The sequence below is a fragment of the Rhinolophus sinicus genome, linkage group LG04 (assembly GCF_036562045.2).
Source record: "Rhinolophus sinicus isolate RSC01 linkage group LG04, ASM3656204v1, whole genome shotgun sequence".
NCBI lineage: Eukaryota > Metazoa > Chordata > Mammalia > Chiroptera > Rhinolophidae > Rhinolophus > Rhinolophus sinicus.
In genome coordinates, this window is record NC_133754.1 from 158,923,223 (window position 1) to 158,943,274 (window position 20,052).

The 20,052-nt window shown below is 42.5% G+C and overlaps 1 protein-coding gene across 1 annotated transcript in view; it reads left to right on the plus strand.

Annotated features, from left to right (window-relative positions):
- Nucleotides 1–7,995: 7,995 nt before the first annotated feature.
- FRMPD1 (FERM and PDZ domain containing 1) overlaps nucleotides 7,996–20,052 on the plus strand; it is a 114,034-nt gene continuing 101,977 nt past the window's right edge. Inside the window, exon 1 of the mRNA XM_019729138.2 lies at nucleotides 7,996–8,152. The gene's annotated coding sequence lies outside the window, so the exon portion shown is untranslated. The remainder of the gene's footprint in view (nucleotides 8,153–20,052) is intronic.

The window sequence follows — 20,052 nt, forward strand, 5'->3', positions numbered from 1 at the left end:
ATGCAGAGCAGGGTTTTATACCTAGTAAGGCCTGTGGGACCACAGAAAAGTGTTTTTTGTTTTTGTTTCTTTAACATTTTCCATATTGCTGTGTTCTGATTTCTGGAGTTAACCGATCCTTACAAATTATAATATTGGCCCAGTAATACAGTATATAGAAAGCAAGTTCAAACCTGTTCAACATTTTACAGAAGAGAGGGAGGGATGCTTAGAAACCAAGTGCACTGCTGAAAGTCATTCTGCTAGTGACGGCAGAGACACGGTTTTAATGCAGGTAATTATCATGTCGTGTTGAAATCTCTTCTGCCCCCCTACCCCCGCACGTGACCCTCTGTTAGTCTTTCACAGTTAGTGCCTGCCTGGGTGGGCATCCCTGGAGTCGGAAGGTAGGTGTTTAATGAAACCAGACTTCCTGTCACAAAATCGTCAGAACAGTGCTGCCCAAAATTATGCATGCCAACGAGCCATATATAATTTTTAGACACGAACCAGATGACTGACTTGCTCACATAATTCAAAACCAGAATGTTCCTTCTTGATTGCACATCGCATAGCAACAATGGATTTTGGAAAAATTAGAATGGTAATTTATTATGGGAACACCTGATAACTATAAACATTGCCACCCACCTTCCTCATTGCCAGAATGTAAGACATTGGGGTAAGAAAGGGAACTCATCTACGTTTCAGGCTTTAGTAATCTCTTTCATCTATAATTCATGCAGTGGAATAGCAGAGGCAGCTCTGGAATGGGAGGGGCTGACTCCCAAGGAATATCCTCCATCAAGCCCTTCAAAAGAGTTTAGAAAGCCTGCACTGATGCTGGAAAGCAACAGGGGCTGTGGAAAGAACCTGGACAGGAAGACTGCAGATATGGCCCCTGGATCTGGCACTGCCACTATCTAGGCATGTGATGAGGGACAAGTCTCTGTTTCACTGCAACTCCATTTCTTTAGTTGTAAAGAAAGGAGATATGATTAAATGCTCTTAAAGAGTTCCTTTCAGTTCTGTCTATGCATTTTGAATTCTAGGGTATTCTGGTCTGGAGTGTATAGATATCAAAATATCAAATGTGATCGGATAGCAAAACAGACAGTGTGTGTTTTCCATGGTAGGAGGAATGTAACAATAAGGCATATCTCATTTATCTGAACAGTGAGGATTGACAAGAAATGAGTTCTTACGTGATTCCAGTAACTTAGATCCCTAATGCCGACCAAGTTTAGGTAAACAGTTTTCTTATAAACCTACCAATTTTTTTCTTTAGATGACATATTATTGAGTAACTTGCTTGGATTCACGGAGAACCAAAGAGGGGAGAAAGTAGCAAAAATTCGTGTTTCTTGGTGACAAGAACAGATTTTTAGCATTTGAATTTTATTCACCCAATACTAAAGCAGCACCTGTTTAGTTGTTAGGTGATGTGATGGCAAATGGCTGGCCTGTTAAAGAGCAAAATTATTCTCATAACAATTCTCATATAAAGTTATGGTGCTTGCCTGCCTACCTGTAGGGAGACGGGAAGGTAGCAGGTGGAAATATTAAGCAGCTGTGTCTTGAGGTGAGGAATTGGTTCTGGATACAGTCTAGGAGAGTGAACCATTCCTGTCTCAGAAATGTTCATCCTGAGAAACTCTGTCTTCTTCTTTCAGGGCTCTTCCAGTTGTAATAGAGGAAACTCATTGAAAGAATTTAGGTTCCTTTCTTTGCCTTTTTTTGGCATGTAGTTGGTGGTATCGTCCAATTACAGTTGGTTTAGGTGAGGCAAACTGAGAGAACATACTTTAGGAAGTTAACACTGGAGTGAACTGTTTCATATCTTGAACCCCTCATTTTTTTTCCTCATTAGAATGATGAGAGATTGAGTCTAATTTTTAAAATCACTTGCAGCTCTAAAATGCTGAAATTATGTGTTCCTCTTTCCTGTTCTTCCTTCATAACCTTGCACTAAAGGCTAAAAGCAAAGGATTCCCTGTGATTTGCCATGAGAGAGGCAAAAATAAAAAGTATGCATGCATAATTTAATATTGGTATTTGTATTATTTAGTCTGATCACAGAGGAAATGGTAGCTGATATCATCTCCTGTCTTGTTTTTCATTTTGATTCCAGGAGGAATTTAGGAGCCATTTCCTTTGCCTCAACTTCCCAGACAGTACTACACACAAACATTCAGTGTGTACAAGCTTCCAATAAGAGAATTAAGTGTTTTGATTTCCATCACTGGGGAGGAATTTGTATTTGCAAGGTCAGAGATTGACAGATGACTCACTACTGGGGAAAAATGCCAACATACAATCACAGGAACTTTATGGTTTCTAATTTATCGGGAGCTATAGGATTTGGGAATTGAACAGTTCAAACCCTTCATTTGATAGAAGAGGAAACTGAGGCCCAGCGGGAAGCTAGTTAGAGGCAGAGCTAGCTGGAATTAGGGTAGGTCTCTGGGCTCCCAGTTCAGTACTTTTTCCAATCATACCCTTCAGCTTTCAATACTTGTGAATATTCTCATTGATAATTCTCCCCTCAGAGGTAAGGACTGGAAGAATGGGGTATTGTTCAACCCCCATTTGGGAGGGAGACGGTAAGGGGTGGCTGCTATTTGTCAACACGCTGAGGGCAGCCCTCCTTTCCATGTTTCCACATCCATCACTAGTAGTTAATCTGGACTGTGTTATTTTCCAGCTCCACCCTCTCCTTCCTCATTCCTTCAGGAGATGAACATGGTCTGGAGTTCCCAAAATAAACTTGGCTTGGAAGGCCACTCAGGACCCAAGACGAATGTAACAGAGATCAGGACAAAGGAAGGACACTTGGGCCCTTAATAAAGATTTCTCTGTGCTGGATATTAACTACAGTCCTCACCCCACAGATAGGATAACTTCATTCTAGAAATTATTGGCCCACAAGAGGCATCTTCAGGAAGAGGGACCTCTTGAACCTTAAAGGAATGAGTAGAATTTTAATAACCTTCACCTCACTGGCATTTGCTTTTTATAATACCTGGTTCTCTGTCCTAATTCTTAGGGCGTTTTTGTCTGGAGGATTCATGAGTGTTTGATCTCTTTCCAAGTAAACTGTAAGCATCTCATGTACAAGGAACATGCACTGGAATCCTCCAAACAATTGAGGACAGGTATTTATACATGGTCAAAACTCAAAAAGTAGTCCCTGAGTGGATGAACGAACTTCATATCTGCTAACCTTTAGAATAAAAAAAATTGGTAGCTTTATGTATTAGGTTGAAAGAAAATTGTCCCCTAAAGAAATTTACCCAAAATGCTACATAATATTTTTATATAGGTACTTATTTCTCGCTGTTTTTGTACAGCTTGTTTTTGTTTGCCTAAGTAAAATTCATTTAAATAATTTTAACATATCTTAGGCAAAGTTAACAAATGAACTTTAAAATTTATTTCCTTTATTTATAGCAATGTGATTATATGAAACCCACATTATACTTATAATAATTTCTTTTTCATAAAAGTACGTTTATTTTTATAAAATTTAGAAAATAAAGAATTAAGGGGAAAAAAGAAAATAATCCCCATAATCCCACAACCATTATTGACATACTGGTGATATTTCTTTCAGTCTTTTTTCTTCTATTATATGAATATACAGCTCTCTCTGTGTGTCTCTGCCTCTCTTTATAATTATATACACACATAAGTGTGTGTATGTGTGTGTGTGTATATATATATCTGCACACCTATGTATATGTGTATTTTTTACAAAAATGGATCATATAGTACATGCTATTTTAACTTGCATTTTTTTCATTTAAGTTATATTGAGTATCTTCCTATATCTTTAAATATTCTTCTATACATCATTAATGATAGCTGTATAGTATTCCATTATGTAGACATACCATAATTTATTTAACTAAGCCTCCACCTTTGGGTATTTAGTTTGCTTCCATATTTTCCCTACAAATAATACTCCAGGGAACAGCCTCGTAACACTATCTTCAGGCACACACAAACATTTTTCCAATCATTATAATTATTACCTTAAATTTAGAATTCTCATTTTTTCCCAATTACCCTCTTTTTTTCTCAGGAAAAAGGCACTCTCTGGCCAAGAGTGTAGGTATCAGATCTCTAGACCTTTGGGAACTACAAACAAGGGACGGGAAATTTTGTTTTTAGAAGAGGTTTGCTTCCTTGTGCAACAAGTTCTTACTATTTTGAGCAAGAAAAGTAAAATGTACTCAAAGGCTTAGTTTGCATTATTTAGAATACATAATAATTACCAGCTATCTCCCTGCAGAGGTTAGAAAATTGATTTTGCCACCACTTCCATCCCCCATTACACAGAAACACATGTATATGCTATGGAAATATGTTTATACAGCGGGTGTAGTTTCTTGTTTTTCAATAAACATGCAGAGCCTGTAGTAGAATAGGTGCTCAATTAATATTTATCAAGTGAAATAAAAAGTAATAATTTTTAATTGATTCAATTATCGCAGGTCCACCTCTTCTACTGTTAGACGTGCTCTCTCTCCCCATGTCAGGAACCCTTTGCAATCTCCACAGGAAACAAAGGTGAGGCTACCAGTATCCATTGTCCACACCCTGTCCCCGATATTTTCAGGATGACAGACCTGACTGATTAAAGCAAACGAGTAGCTACTAACAAGCATGGCTTCTCATCTTAGGAAAAAAACCAGAGCTTCCTAAAGGTAAAAATACATTTTGTTCTTGCATATCAAAGCTGAATTGCTATACATTGTACAAACTGTGAATGAAGGAACAGGCCAATCTTCCCATTGCGTAATATTTAGAATTCATTTGGGGAGAATAAAGGCCAGGCCTTAATGTGTGAAACCTTATCTAACTATTTTCTCCAGAGGGTCTCTCAAAATCTCAGGTCCGAAATGGCCTAAAAGGCCATCCAAGTCTTCTCTGATGCTTGGCCCACACCTCCAACATCCCTGCTTCTGTGTGAACAGCTCCAATGACGGGGAGCTCACTGCTTTCCTGGGCAGATCCATCCATCTTTGACAGGCAGATCTCCTTGTTAGAGTCAAAACCTGCCTCTCTATACCATGTTCCCACTGGTCCCAGTTATGCCCTCCAGAAAGTCAAAAGCAAGTCTGATCATTCTTCTTCATGGGTGTGTAAAAGCAGCTCAAGACTTCCCTGATGCTTGTTTTCTCCAGGCTAACACTAATTTTTGCAAAATTCTCTTAAAATTTTCCAGTTTCCCCTTACCTAAACCTTAACTTTTCTAGTTAGCAATGATAGACTGATTTATTCTGAGCTATCTGACCCTATTGGCTTCCCAACACATACCAAAGGGGGCATATTGGGTCTCTGGCAAGGAACTCTGGGATTCAAAGCCATAGACTCTTTATTCCTTACTCAGAGATTGTTCTTGAAGAAGAAGGGTGTGCCTGGGTTAGAGGCTTCCCTTAGGTCTCTCACAGAGGTGGATGGACTTCCGTGACCACTCATTTTAGTTCCTGGCTTTTGCAGTAGGGAGTGAAGGCCAGCTGTAGGAGGTATTCAGGAGAGATCGTGTTGTTGCAGTAGAAAAAACATGGGCTTTGGAGTGAAGGTTAGGTTTAAATTTCAGCTCCTCTATGAAGTTGTTTTGAGACCTTATGCAAGATGGTTAACCTTTCTGGGCTTTTGTTTCTTTATCTGTAACGGAGGGATCTAATAGCTACATCAAAGTGTTGTTTTAAGGGCTAAATAGAATAATGTACTTAAAGTGCCTGGCTTATGGGTACATTCTATAAATGGTAGAATTTATTTCTTATTATTTCTACTAATAAGAGGAAATAATTTTTCACTAGAAAAATTATGGCTTAGTCATACTCTAAATGGAACAAGTAATTTTTTACTACCACGGTCTCTATTATCATTTGTTAGTCCCATTTAAATGATTTCTGGCCTCCAATTCACAGTAAATCTTTTTCAAAGAATGACCCATATCCACAGAGCTCTTGTTCTGCAGTCCAGGGACAGGTTGGGCTTCTGGCCTCACATAATCTCTGAAATGCCTCTGTTAAGGGAAGTCTTTATTACCAAATCCAGGGTACCCTCGTGGGCTGCAGCATTTGACCTGATTGCTCACACAACCCTTTCAGGAAAGCCCTCCCCGCCTAGGAGGCACATTCTTCTGGTTTTCCTCTCTGGATGCTCCACAGTCTCCTCCCATACCTCTTCCTAGGGTCATCTCCTAAAGGGCAGCATTCTTTAAGGTTCTTTCCTGGACCCTCTTCTCCTCGATACTTATGGGCAATCTAGTCTAACTTCAACTGCCAGCATTGTTAGGCCTAATGATTCCCCACACATGTCTCTAGGTCTCATTTATCTCTGGAAGCAGACTTGTGTGTATATCCAACCCAGATGATCTCTTGACTTCATCATCTCCTTGCATGTCCCTTGGCTCCTCACATTCCGCTTGTTCAAAGTGGAACCATCATCTTCTTCTCCTCATCAACCTTAACTCCTGGGCTCTGTAACCTAGTGACTGACGCCACCAGTCAGTCCCTCCAGTTGCTAACGCCGGAAATCTGGGAGTCAACCTCGACTCGACTCTCTCTATATCTAATTAACCACCAAGTTCTATCAATTCTGTCTCCTTAATATCTCTAAAATATTCTTTCTATCCCCTCCACCACTACTTTTATTCCAGCCATCCACCACATGGTCTTCTTTCTTCTATTTGATCCCTGTTAGTGAATTTTCCACTCTGCAGTCTAAGTGATTTTTCCAAAGATAATTTGAACAATGTTGGTCTCCTCTATGAAATACTTGAGTTTATTTTCTGTCACCCTCAAGAAAAAGTACAAATGCTTTGGCCCTGTTTAGAAGGCGTTTTATTGATCTGCTTCTTACTTTCCTCACTAACCTGATCCCTTTCCACTCCTCTACCTGCACCTGGTATCTCTACTTCACTCTTCCTTTATCCTCCTCTTTTTCCTCCAAATCTCCCACCTCCATCCCTATATTCTGTGACTGGATATTTCCTGAACTCACCAAACTCTTAACTCTGGGTCTTGCACATGCTTTTCTCTCTAATTAAAATTCTTTTTCTACCTCTTTGTTGGGCTAACCCCTAATGTTATTCAGAAATCACGTTGGATGTCACCTCCTTCAAAAAGTCTCTACTGGTTTAGTTAAAAGTAATATGCCAATGTTGTCCCCTTTAATGTAACAAATGTATCACAGTAATATAAGATGTTAACACTATGAGGAACTGGGGAGAGGGATATACGGGAACTCTGCACTGTCTTTGCAGCTCTGCTTAAACTATTCCAAAACAAAAAACATCATTTAAAAAAAAGTCTTCACTAATGCTTCTGTGCCTGCTTAGCGGCTGCTTCTGTGTGTCTACAAGACCTTTGCCAACTTCTGTCAGTGTCAAAGCACATCGCACAATATCTTGCCATTGTCCATGCGTCTACCTCCTCCACTGAAAAAGAATACGAATCACGTCTTACTCATTTCTGTATCCCTGATGCTAGCCTAGTGCTTACCAAATGGGAATTGTTGGAACAAGTATCTCCTAAGTAAAAGCTTATGGTTAAATAAGTTGATTTGGGGGGACAGTACCAAAGCTTTTGTCGTAGGGTAATATGGAATTTTAGGCCAAGGAAAAAGAACTTTAAAGTCTCAGACATTATACATGACTTGTCCGCTCTGCTTGCGTCTCAGCATGATGGACTTGGCAGACAGGCAATGATGGATCACCTGGACACTGCGGGCGTCCTTACACACTGTGTGTGTTTCCAGGAGAGTCACATGACACTTGTGACTCTGCAGGTAGAGAGTCCTGGGCCAGTTAAGCTGGGTTAGTTCACGCCACGTGAGCCTTGCAGGCTGTTGGCACATCCCAGGAGGGTGTGGACTGTGTGTCAAGTACACAAAAGCCAAGTAGGGCAGAGAGCACAAGAACCGGTTGGAAGAAGAATGACATCATGGGTACATGATTCTCCAGTTCAGCAATTCTGGTCCCAGTTCTTTCATTAATGAGCTATGTGACCTTGGACAGCTGTCTTCCTCTGCAGGCTCCAGTGGCCATATCTGTAAAATGAGGGTTTGGATTGGCTGGTCTCTCAAGTCCCTTCCAGGATCGATGCTCTGGGATTCTGTGATCAGTGTGAAGAGTTTGGACACCAGTGGAAGGAAGCAGGTAAGTGTGTATTAGGAACATGTGGCAACTAGACCATTGGTTCCAGGTCAACAGCAGTCTTCAGCAAAAGGAAACCAAGCTAGGACAAAGATGTATTTAAGTCACCTTGGGGAACAGAGACCTCTGGGGCACAACAGCTCACCATTGTGTCTTAAGGATCTAACTCAAGGTCTGTCGGAGGGAAGCATTTCCAAGGACTCGAGTGGGGGTTGGTGGGTAGAAGAGCAGTGGTAATTTTCACTTAATGATAAAATGCCCACATTTGGGGATGGTTTTGGTGTTTATTGGCCAATAGTTTTGATTATTTTCTTTGCACTGAAATTATCCAAAATTTGAGCATTGGAAATGATGCGTAGAGTACCATCTGAAAGTGGACGGGGACAAGCGTGACAGCAAGGCAGTCAGTGTTTTTTGAATGGAACTGGGAAGTGGGTGAATTGAGATTTTTTGGAGTTTGGGGGTATGAGCTATCAAGTCATGAAAATTCACAATGGCCTTAGCCAAGTGAAAAGAAATCTAGTTTATTTTGAAATTTGCCTGTCTTAAATGAGTGGTAGTGGCTTTGATAATTACATTAAGGACAACTTGGGAAGCACAGGGAAAAGTATATATTTGTCTAACTGAATAAATACATCATATCCAACTGTTACTAGTTAATTAGATCTTGCACTTGCTAGAGAACTTAGGATGAGTACAGAAGAAAATAACATTATGATTTTTAAAAACTCTGGGAATATTCTTTTTGCTTACTGTTCCCTGGTATCAGAATTTCTGAGAGATGTGTGGAAACTCCTGCCTTTGTCCTTGAGAGAATAGGAAATACGTGGGCAAAAGCTGGGCTCAGGAGCAGCATCTGGCTCGGGGCAACTCCTTTCATATCTGGTTCAAACTGTTGATCAAGAGTGTCCTTACCTTCTTAGAAAAATACTTATGTAATCATTCACTTGGGTTCAGAGATGGCTGATGATTGCTTAACCTCTTGAAGGTTTTGAATTTGAATCCTAGTGGACAAAGCACCAGCCAAACGTTAGTGTGGAGAAGTGTCATTTTTGACCCTCAGTATTGAGGTGTACCAACAACAAAGAAAAACCCCTCCTGAGAGAAGAGGGAACTAGCCAGATGCAGGGAGCATTAAGAAAAATAGGCCAAGCTTTAGGCCCCCAGGAAGAGGAGCCAAAACACAAAAATAGCAATAGTTAAATTTACTGAGTATTTACTGTGCCAAGCATGATTCTAAATTATAATGGATATAATCAGAATTATATTAATAATTATCACACCAACCCTCTGAGGCAGGCTCTTATTTCCGTTTTCTAAATGGAAAACTCAGGTATGGAGAGGTTAAATATTCCCCCAAGTTGTAGAGCCCAGAAACAAGCCCAGGCAGTTGGGCTGCAGAGTCGTTGCTGCTAATCACCCACGCCTCGGTACATATATAACCTTTCAAGGTTGTACACGACTCTCATTCTGTATCTCCAGAATTCAGCCTGAGGCTGAGAATGTAATAGGCTTTGTTGAGTGTCCCCGAACTGAACAGAACCAGTCTGTGCCCCAACCTGGTACGTGGAACCTGTGGGAGGCTCTGTTTGGCTCAGCATAATACTCGGGTAATAGAATGCTAGCAAGTCCCTGGGGTCTGGCCGCAGAAGCCCAGTCCAACCAGCTGATATGGGATCTGGCAGGATTCCCCCTGTGGGGACAGAGTCCCAGAGAGCAGTTTCCAGGCTCTCGCCTCACATAGAAAGGTGCTGGCTCGGTTATTTATGGCCATCAGCTGTAATCAGATGGCCATCCGCTGTGGCTGGGTGGCCATCAGCTGTCACCAGTTAGCCATTAGCCACTAATATAACTGCCGTGGCTACACTAGGGGGTTGTTGGTTGGTTGGCAGAGAAGTGGACGGCGGATTGCGGCTAGCGTGTAGCTCCTGCTTCTTGTGTCTCGACCAGCCGCCAGCGAGAATATAGTGTATGACTCCTCTGTCCATGGCTCCGTTGTTGTTCCTTTTTGGCCTCGCCATATCCTGAGTTCTTGTGCAGGGAGCAGGACCAGAAACCCCGCATTACACCCCCTCATTGCGTGAAAAGGGGGAGGAAAACCATGGGGACTCAGGAGCCCAGAGCTGAGAGATGTGAGGAAACAGCTTGCTCGTTCCACAGCACATACTGAGAACTCCCCCTACCCCAGCCCCTGTGCTGGGCGCTGGTCACTGCCGATATAGAGTTGGATTGTGCACGTTCCACGCCCTGCTGGTATTGGGAAGGGCTGGCTATCTGATAGGACCCTGGAAATTGCCTAGGGACCCCTGTCCTGCTTTGCAGGGGCAGACAAGATTAATCCGAAATCCTATTGTCTCTCTTGGTGGAGTTTTAAATATTCAGCTCACTGACCACTAACAGGATTCAGGAGATGGGTCATATAACCTTCAGACCACTGGATGAACTTTCCGGATCAATGGTGTAGGGGCTAAGATAGTTGCAAGGCTGGGTAGACAGAACTTGCAAAAGGACTCTGCAATTAAAATAACCAGAGAGATTGTAGGATAAGAGAAAGGAAAAGGAATGAAAAAAAGATAACTGTTCTTATATTCATGAAAGGAGAAGAGGACACTCATTTTCCGTGTTAGTCGTGGAACTTTCTTTTGGGTCAGGTCTCTTGAGTGATGGAGAAATTTTAGTAGGCTGGGGATTCATTTGGTACGAAGGTGATGTCTGGATTGTCTGACCAGTCCCACTTTATGCTTGTTATGCTGGTGGCATTATTTATATTGCCTTGTTCCACTATAAAAAGTATCCAGGTTTGGACGGTCAATTTCGTTGTCATACTGCCCATGGACAGAAAAAACCCTGTATTTTTTTTCTGGCTGGCCTGAGTTCTGAATTTTAAGGGCAAAGAGATGTTGGAGTACAAACACCACTTGCTGGCTAGTCTTTTGCTCTGTCACCACCATGCCTGAATATGGACACAACTCTTTTCTTTTCCCCCTTAGCTTGGCTGGGAAAGTGAAAAACTAAAATTCACTTTAAAAATTAATAGAAAAAAGAAGATCTCCTTTAAAATAGAAAAACAGACACAGGGTACAAATTCATTAGGTTCTTGCTGCAGGTCAACTTGACTGGTTCCACTTAGAGTTATCAGTTCTTGGATCTTTTATCTTTCCTCCACCTGAAATTCTGGGGCACACAGCCAGAGGGAGGCTGGGGTGGGGTGCTGGTAGGGAACCCTAGATGGCGATGGAGGGCCTCAGCCCCTCCCATGTCCTGCTGGACTGTGGGACCCTGAGGTGTAAATCCTTGACGTGTCCTCTCCTGACTCCTGGGGGAAGAAGGGAGGGAGAAGAGTTATTTCTCATGTGCAGCCACCCCTGGAGATCGGCTTGAAATATGGTCACAGTGAATGTAGCAATTATTAAAAACTTGCAAAAGAATCAAGAGAAGGAATTAAATTGGTGTTTCATGAAGCTTAATTGAGCATTGCCCTGCTCATTTGTAGCAATCAGCTCAGTTTCTGTGGCCTCGTTTACAGACAGGAGAAAAGAAGAATGTGGGGAAAGAGGCTTTCTTTCGTGCCCTTTCCTCTCTTTCTCTCCGCACTGGTGCATCTACCCACGTCTGTGTTGTTGCGCTGCCTTTGTGAAATCTATCAGCCAACATCTGTGATTGTGGGTGTCCTTAGTCATCTATTTGTTACAGACACATTATGGGACTGTTTGAACCACTTCGTCACCTCTTCCCTTTGGATATAGATTGAGATAAAGGAGGGTTATTCGTAGACAATTATTGAGCCTTACTGCTGTCATAGATGTTGAAGAGAATCACGAGGTCAAGGGTTTACAGTCAAAATTCAAGGAAGTGTATAAAGAATGAGAAACCACAAACGTTGTTTAGGTTTTAATGTTAGAAACTCATTGCTCCAAAGATCTTGAAGGGTGTAATTAAACCACGCCAGGTCTTGTTTCCATTTCCCCAACATAAAACAGCTAAAGATCACTGAATAAATTACTAACAGAGAGCAAGGGTGTGCTTCTTCAAGGAAGGTTCCTCTGAGAAGCTTGCTATTTTAGGAAGACATGGGTCACGGCTTTTGTGAATCAATTTCAAAAGGAGCCAGATGAACTTGTGGCCAGCAGCAACCACTGTAGCTGCTGAAATAGAGACGGGGCAGTCGGTTCTCACGCTTCCTTCCATTTAAACTTCTGTGTCACAGGAGCCACGTGATGTTACTGGGAATGTCCTCCCTGGAGGGTCCTTGCTGGTATTCAATTTCCTCCCATAAACCATCTCATTCTCCTTGTCAAACCCTCTTTGAAATTTGAAAATAAAGTCTGAGTTGATGAAATAACACACTGATTATTGAAGAAACGTGACATAACCTGCCTGTGAAGACTGTTACACGTGTACGAAAACCTCCACAGTTTTCAACTCAGGGGGCTAGAGACCAATTCCCCAGGTGCTGCCATTGCTCAAGACTTAGTTTCCTTTTGCACATCATGCCTGGGAACTGACACCAGCAACAACTTATCAGTCTTCAAAGCAACCCCACTCAACTTTCCAGTAATGATAGAAACACTGACTGAGAATATTTAAGGTTTAATAAAAATAATAGTTAAAATGTATTGAGGGTACATTGTGTGCTAGGTCCTGCTCTGAGAGCTCTACATGCATTGTCTTGTTTAATCCTCCCAATAATAAGTATTACTATGCAGACATTATTAGATTATTATTCCAATTTAGAGATAAATAGTATTAAAGCCCAAACTCTCTCCAGAATTGCTGACCAGACATTCAACCATCTAGTTAACATCTCTGTTGGGTATTTAATGGGCTCCTCAAGTTTTAAATGTCTAAAACTTGGCTCCTAAGGTGGCCCTTGTCATTCCCTTGCCTCCAACAAACTTGCATCCGTCAGTCTTCCTCATGCCAGGTAATGACAACTCCAGCCTTCAAGTTGCTTAGGCCTAAAACCTTGGAATCATATTGACTCAGCTCTTTTACTCACACTCAACCTGGTCAGCAAATTCGGTCACTGCCCCTTCAAACTATGTCAGAATCTAACCACTTCTCACTCCTCACTGGGACTCCCCTGGTCCCAACTATCATCCTCTCTCATGTGGGTGATTGCAGTGACCTCCTTCTGCACTTGCCCCTTTCAAGTCTATTCTCATCGTGGTATCGAGAATGCTCCTGTTAAAATGCAAGTTCAAAACCTTATGTGGCTTCCCATGTGACTCAGAGTGGAAATCAAAGCCTTTAACGTGTCTACAAAGCCTCATCAGGGGCCAGTTTCTTTTCTGATCTTTACCTTCCGTTCATAGACCCTGAATTTTATGCAGTCTTCTGTGCATATGTGAATCTGTGCACTCTTCTGAGGAGAGCCCATGTGGCTGTCACCAGATTCTCAAAGGACTCAGAATCTCCCAAAAGCTTAAGAACCACTGCTTGGAGCAAGCCTCACACTTGAAAAATCAAATTTTAAGAAGGGACTTAACTCACATTATAAAATAATTTGGAGAGGACTCTTGATTTCACCAAAGGAACCCCTTAAAATGTCTGATGCATTTACAAGGAAGTAGATGAAATTAAATGTATGCATTTGTTTTAGTAGACTCTGTGACCCAAGTGTATAGTTCTAAGAGGATTTAGAGTAAATCCCACTACAATCAAATCTATGTGTAACAAATGTTTGAGCCTCCAGCTAACAGTTCTCTTATTTCAAGTAATATCAAACCTGTGTGCATAGCTTTGGACCTATTGTGTGTAAGGTGTTGTATTTGGACACATTTTGACATATTTCAGTACACAGTAAGCCCTCAATGCCTGTCTTCTATATGCTCTTGCCCCTTTACCCCTCATCCTAGAATCTGCAGCAGATCACAGAGCTGGTTTTAATGTGATTAATGGACCCAAAGTAATTGTCAAAGCCAAGGAGAGAGCCCAGCGGTGATTGTAGGTGGATCAGTCTAGATATGGGTTCAGACCCCAGCACTGTAATTCTATCCTTCACTTGGCCCCAGCATGTGTGCACAATAGGCCCTTGTATTCTGCCTCATCAGAAGGCAGAGAAACCCTGCCTGTACCCCAGGGGGGTTACGTGGATTAGCCAGTAAACCGTAATTAATTGTGAAGTGAACATAAATACTGTTATCACCATCAGTTTCAGTCTGGGTTCCCGACCTGGAGAGAGAAGCTGCCCATACAGGTGCTCTCTGTGGGAGTTCCAAGCACCCCACATATCTTGGAGGGATGTGTCCACCTTTGAAGTATGATAGGAGTGTTTCAAAGTACCCAAGTTCTCACTGGTGAGGTGTCTTGTTTGTAAGTGACTGCAGGGAACCTGGCCACTGTCCCCAACATCAGAAGGGTTGCCATAGGGCAGAGGATTCGTATTTGTTTTTCATGGGCCCAAAGGGCAGAACTAGGCCCAGTGGAGAGGCAAATGGTCGCTCAAGAGTAGGAACAACTTCAACAGCTAGTGCAGTTCAACTGTGGAACCAACCACCTGAAAAAGCAGGAATTTCTTCCCAGCTGTGGAAAAGTTCAAGCAAAGCGAGATGACACTTTACTTTCAAATACCTTATTGATTGATTACCTACCTTGTGCAGGGAACTGTCCTTAGTGCTGGAACCCAAAGCTGACAGGTATTGTGCTCTTAGAGCACTTCTAGTGTAGGAGGAAGATAAAAATCCATCCATCCATCCATCCATCCATCCATCCATCCATCCATCCATCCGATGAATATATATCACGCATCTACTATGTGATGGCATCATAGCACTGGGGATACAGCAATGAACAAAACAAAGGTTTTTGTTTCTTACAGGAGATAGATGAGACTGACAATAAGAAGCCCTAAAGCGTGAAATTAATGTCACCCTTTGAGAAGGAAATTAAGAAAAGCTAACATGAAACAAAATCATTTGGCTAATGGGGATATAATTATAATTAAGAAAGCTTAAGTATAATAAATCATATACTTTGACAACTGTAACGACTGTTTGTGTCAAAGGGGTGGTCCGCCTGTAGCTAGGAGACAGGGAGTCAGAGGGAAAATGTTTGTGAATTTGTTCCTGGCATTATCTGAAGACAGGGTAGTTGACCAGGAACTGAAGACATCAGGCTGTTATAGCTCCGTGACCCTGACCATTAAGATAATTCAATTCAAACTCTTTCAAGCCTCTCCTCCTCTTCTCCTGGCCAACTCCTACTTACCTCGGGTTTTAACTTAAATGTAACTTTCCCAGAAAAGCCTCATCTGTATCCTGACAGTGCTATATATGTACTTCTCCTTTATGGCACGTATCACAGCTATAATTTACTAATTGTTTCTTAACATCTATCTTCCTTACTTAGACTGGAAGCGGCATGAAGGTAGAAGCCCTGTCAATCTTATTCACCGCTGTATCCCATTGCCTGGCACATAGAGGCACTTGTGAAAGACTGAATGAATGTGGTGTCCCAGGAAATTTTTCCTGAGGGGAAGAATGCTCTGAGTGGAGGGAGATGACTTTTATTTCTGGAATTCTTGGAGACCTCACCCTTACGGCAGAATTCTAACGTAAGATAGAAACTGTGAGTGAACAGGAAATGAGCTATGGAATTTTAGAGATGGAATAGCAATTATGGAAGTGGTTATAGAAGAGAGGCCACCAGACCTGCGTCTTGAATCCAAGATGGGATTTGGCATGTGGAGCTGAGGGGTGGAGGGGAAATGTTTATTCTAGCCACAAGTGGACAGCATGAGTAACTACATAGAGTTTGTAATTCAGAGTGTGTGTAGGGGAGTAATGGGACATAGCATGGGGAAGGCAGGCTGGGATCCCACTGAGACAGGCAGGATACAGAGTTTGGACAGATTTATCTGTTGGCAGGCTTTGCCACAGAGAGGCTCCCTGCACTGAATGGGGGAGGGTCAGTTCTTTCTGTCGTGTTCCGAAAGAAATGGCATGGATAGTGACAAAGACTGGATGACTTTAGGAGAAGGCCAGCAGGTGGCTGTCTCCCTAAGGCCTTGACAATGGAGTGTGGGCACAGTGATCTCACAGGATCCAGGTTCTGGCTCTTTGCCTGCCAGACTCAGAAATCTGATTTTTTAGCACTCAAGGGTAGATCTTAGCTCAAAAGGCTACTATATATAACCAGGATGCTAATTTAGTAATTTGCAAGGAAAACCAGAATTGCTAAAGGTATTGAATGCTCAAGAAGCTATGATTAGCCCTCTAAACAGGCTGCATGAGAAGTCATATTGTAATTAGGGGTCAGTTTATTAACTCACAATAAGAAATATAATTGCTACAGGATACCCCAGTCCAATGGCTTCATTTTCTGCAGGTGGATCTACATGGGAAGCCGAGATCAGATTGCTTGATAAGCTTGGAGTGAGAACAAAGGGAAATCATTAAAAAAATGTTTAGAGACATCTGACCTAGACCTCTATAATAGGAAGATGCTTGTCACCAGGATTACCCGGGTCACCTTCTTAACCAGAGCTCCTCTGCCCTGGATGGTGGTAGATGGGCAATGCCACGGTTTGCTTGTCTGACCTCCTTTCCTTACATTTTCATGGCTAGTCAACCTTCCTTCTGTGTGATGCTTTCCTTCTGTTGCTGTGTTAATACTTTCCATCGAATTTCATTAAGTTCTTTCTCCTAATCTGAGAACCATTCTGTTTCTTTAAGGTGACTTAGCAAATCTCCGCTGTAATCAATTATGTGTTGATGTCCTAGTTTAACTCTCAGAGGAACATCTTATTTCTATTTCTTTCACGATCACTCACTGACAACACTTCCCAGCCTTGAAATTCTAGGGCACCCCAAGTCCCACATGGCTTAGAATAATCTTATTTAACACTGTCAGAATTTCATAAACTGGATAAAACCTCAGTGGCAATAATGCTCTCCATTCCATTTGTGTGTTTCTTTGCAATCAAAACAGACGTTCACTTCTGCTATTTTATTCCATAATTCTAAGAACTCTTGAGGTAAAGAGGGCAGAGATTGGAGGGGTTCATGGTCACAGTTAATAAGAGGCAGAGACAGAGATCAGACCCCAGGCCACTTTCTAGTATATCCCACTGCTTCACCCATGAAAGAGAAGAGAGCTTTCTTTCAAATTCCACTTACATTGAAAAGAAAAGTCAAATCACACTATTGTTTAATTTATGCACTTGAAGATCAAGCACAGAAATCAGGTGTTGAGGCGTGAAAGCCATGATTGAGAATTCCAGCGTCAGAACCAGGGCTGGTTAATAGAAGATATGGCCAATCTCATCCCTACCCCAAGGAGGCAGAGCAGTGGGATTGGACAGCAGAGCTGGCAGGAACAGTAGGAGCAAAGACCAACTCACAGATCAGAAGGCCCATCTGTGAATCCAGAGCTAACGAAGAGGCAGCTGGTGTCCCTGAGGGATAGTGCCACCAAGCTGGCCCCTCTCAGACCTCCTAGAATCAGAACACTCTTCCCCCTAAGCAGTTGGATATATGAGGATACATTCTTACTCTTTGCTTTCTTGTTGGAGACTTCATTCACACAGCCACCTCCCCTTATGACAATGACCATTATCGACAATACTGTGCCAGTTTGGGACTAGGTACATTATTTTGCTCATAACAGGCTTGAAGATTGTATTGCTTCCATCCTATACCCAAGAAACTATGACCCTTAGAGGTTAAATAACTTGCCCAACGTCACTCACTAATATATGATGAAAATGGAGTTTTTAAGGGGCATCTGTTTGCATGTGAAACTCAGGCTTTTCCCATTGTTCCCTGACCTTCAATACAGTCATATCTCAGAAGGACATGTTACAACTTAGGCCTCTTCTGTCCTCCTGGTGAAAAGTGATGAGAACAAGAAACAAGAGAAAGGCAGGAGAGTGCTGCGTTCAGTACGTGTGAGAGCCAGAATGCTTGGGTTCAAATTCAGGCTCTACCATCTGTAGTTGTGTGACCCAGGGCAAGTCTTAACCTCTCTGTGCCTGGTTCCTCTCTTGTGAAATGAGCATATTAATAGTACTCACTTCATAGGGTTGTTGTGAGGATTAAATATGTTAATATAAAACTATAGTGCTTAGAAAAGTGTTTGGCACATAATAAATGCTCAATAAAATTGGCCATTATTATCTATCGATTAAAATGAGGTCTTGACCTCAATTCAGTCTTATCCCTTCCTTGGATTCTGGAGACACTATGGCCTCATTAATTCCATAATTCTAAGCCATCTCTTGAGATGGGTTACTTTTTAGATGGGTCATCTTTACGATTTTAATGGGTCATCTTAACTATCTTAACTGATCCCTACTGATGGAAATATCAGACCTCATCCTGAACGTTAGGGTCACACCGTGGGTGGTCCCTGCTCATTGCCTTTGCTGTACCCTCCTTCCCCTTTTCCTAGAAATGCCTGCCTACAGTGACTGCGCGTTTGCTGGAGAGTTGCCCTACTGTGACTCCCAGCAGCCCTCTGGCCTTTAGCAGTCCCCAGAGAGTCCATTCTTTGCGTGCTTTGGACCTAAGCAGGCTCCCCGAGTCTTCTCAGCTTGTGATGTTCCAGATGCCTGAGCTGGCAGGAAAGGGTGGGGCAGCCCCAGCTGAATCCAGAAAGGAAACCAGATCTGTCCACACAGACAACTGCAGACCAATTAAAATGGTGCATGAGCAAATGAAGGACTGTGAATGAGGTCCCACACACATGCCAGGTAATGACAGCCTTAGGCAGGAACCTTCTATGACTTGGAATTGGATGACTTAGGTGCCAGGATTAAAACAAAAGAGACAATACTCCTGAAAGACTCAAGCTGCTCTCCATCTCCACTGCCATTTTCCAGCAGCACCTATGGTTCCTCTCATTTGGACTATTACCATCACCCGCTAACGGGTCTCCCTATCCTTATCTTTCCTCAGCCACAATCCACACAAACAACTTTGGTCACGTATCTCTCGATTCAGAATGGCTTCCCATTGCCTATACATTAAGGGTAAGTATCTTACCAATATTTAAAGATCCCATGGATTGGTCCAAACGAACCTTTCCAGGTTTTCTCTAAGTATGCTCCTCTCCTCCATTGGTCCCCTACACGCCAGCCTTAGTGGTTTATTACAGTTCCCTCACACATGCTTTCTCCATTGTCTTCCCATCTTCCTGCTCTCCCTGACTCTGGTAAAAGGCATCACATGCCTTTGCTTTCCGTCTCTGACTAGAGAGATCCTGCTCAGCTTTCGTAGCTCATCTCCAATGCCACTTCTTCCCTACAGCATTCCGCGATGCTGGCTGCCTCTCAAAGGATGTCAGTGATCCCCATGTGATCCTTCATTGCACTTGGTTCATCCTTCTCTCATGTCACAGTTTTCCTCCTGTGAGTGCCCCCGAGGAACTGGCCCTGAGATGGGCTTGGTCATTTTCCTCTCCCACAGCATAGCTAGCACTATACTCATGTGGAGTGAATTATACTGAATGGAATGGAGGTGATCCACCCAGCCCAAAGTGACTAATACAAGTCGAAATGCCACAGGGTTCCATGACCGCACTCCGAGGTGGAACAGAATTTGGGTTGGAGTGGGGATAGATATATTCCGAATGGGAAAGACTGGGAAAGGTTTCGTGGTTTCATGTAAACCTTTCCTGATTTCTCCTCCCCCGTGACGTCCCCCATGGTGGTAGTCACACCTCAGCATTGTAATTTTATGCTGATAGGTCTGATTTATCTACTGGACTAGAAGATCCTTGAGGACAGGACCAAGACTTAATCCCTGTATTATGTTCTTGTACCTGGCCCAGTGCTTGGCACATAGTAGGCGATCAACAAATATTTGTGGGAAGAAGAAAAAGCGGGTGGGAGGGAGGGTTTAATCGTGCAGAAGTGGGGGAGGGTGAAGGCTACAGAGAAACTGAATCCAAAGAGGGACAGT